We start from the raw sequence: 1,575 nt of genomic DNA on the forward strand, positions 1-1,575 counted from the left end.
TTGATGTGTAGAGTAATGCTTATCTCTGCTTTCAAAAGTCACTCAGAAAGAAAATATTGCAGGCCTTAAGTATGAGTTGTGCTTTTAATATGTAAATTAAATGAGTTTTTTGACAAAAAAAATAAAATTTGTGTATTCTCAAAAATCCAAACTCAGTAAAGAAATGCAATATCCCCAATGACTGTGGCAGATGGATTAAAAAAATAAAATTTCTTGTGCTCGCTTAGGCAGCACATATACTAAAATTGGAACGATACAGAGAAGATTAGCATGGCCCCTGCGCAAGGATGACACACAAATTCGTGAAGCGTTTCATATTTTAAAAAATAAATAAATAAAAATAAAATAAAATTTCCCAAAATGCATATTTACCTTATAGCTGGTTGCTAGTGTCTTGAAATGATCATTCAGTTCAAAAAAATAAATAAATATTCTTTTATAAAGAAATTCTGTATGAAGTTCCTTCTTTAACCTCAGAGTAGACAATAGGATGTTACTCAGAGCATTCACTTTGAGTTTTGGCCGGTTCCTTGTAGTTCTTGTGAAGACTTGACAAAGACAGTTGTGATGCTAATACCCTCCCCAGGGGTCTACTCTAGACCCTTCTGAATATTCCATTTAGCCAATCATGCCAGCCATCTCTGATATTCTTTATGGAGTTGAATTTGGTGACTTCCAAAAAAGATTTTAATAAAAGAAAATCATCAACCTTGAAAAAATTCTGCACTGGAAACTACTGCAATCCTGATCTTTGGCATACAGAGGATGGCTCTCATTCTTGTTTTCAGAAGTTATGGTGGGATCAGGAGCCCGGTCTCACTTGCTTATTAGTGTGAGCCAAAATATTCCACAGTTGTCACTCAGATGAGCTGGTGCTATTAACAGCAGTGAATCTGAGCAGATCTGCAGCAACCTGATTCTTGCCTCCAAGAAAAGAATTTGTTCAAGGGGCATAAGACAGAATGAGAGACTGGGACAAGTTTTAGAGCAGCAGTGAAAGTTTATTAAAAAGTTTTAGAGCAGGAACGAAAGGCAGTAAATTACACTTGAAAGAGGGCCAAGTGGGTGACTTGAGAGATTGAAGTGTCCTGTTTGACCTTTGGGTGGGACTTTTAGACATTAGCATGCTTCTGGGGTTTTGTATCTCTCCTCCCTTGATTTTTCCTTGGGGTGGGCCGTCCACATGAGCAGTGGTCTACCAGCACTTGGGAGTGGTCGCATGTGTATTATGTTTACCAAAGTTGTGCACATGCTCATTTGAGGTGTTTTTCCCTTGCCAATTGAATGTTCCTAGAGAAAGGTCATAGAGCAGTTAAATTCCACCATTTTGCCTTTTAGTGTGCATGCCTGAGCCCACTTGTCCAACTCCTGAGATCTTATCAGGAAGCTGTTGATTACCATTGGCTCCAGGTGTTTTCTATCTAGCAGGAGTGGACCTTTCCCTGGCAGCAGCTGTGACCAATTATTTTAGAGAGACAGCTTAACAACCGCTTGACCATCAGCTGATGGTATCCTGACATTCCTAACGAGGGAGGTGGGTTGCTCTCCTGCCCTGCTCACATCTGCAGAGCTACT

The 1,575-nt window shown here is 39.6% G+C and overlaps 1 non-coding gene across 1 annotated transcript; it reads left to right on the forward strand.

Moving 5' to 3' along the window:
- The first annotated feature begins 215 nt into the window (after window positions 1–215).
- On the forward strand, window positions 216–322 carry LOC112630933. Its single transcript, XR_003121038.1, has one exon. It is a non-coding gene; the product is annotated as a U6 spliceosomal RNA (small nuclear RNA).
- The last annotated feature ends 1,253 nt before the right edge of the window (window positions 323–1,575 follow it).

This window comes from Theropithecus gelada, chromosome 8 (genome assembly GCF_003255815.1).
Source record: "Theropithecus gelada isolate Dixy chromosome 8, Tgel_1.0, whole genome shotgun sequence".
Taxonomy (NCBI): Eukaryota; Metazoa; Chordata; class Mammalia; order Primates; family Cercopithecidae; genus Theropithecus; species Theropithecus gelada.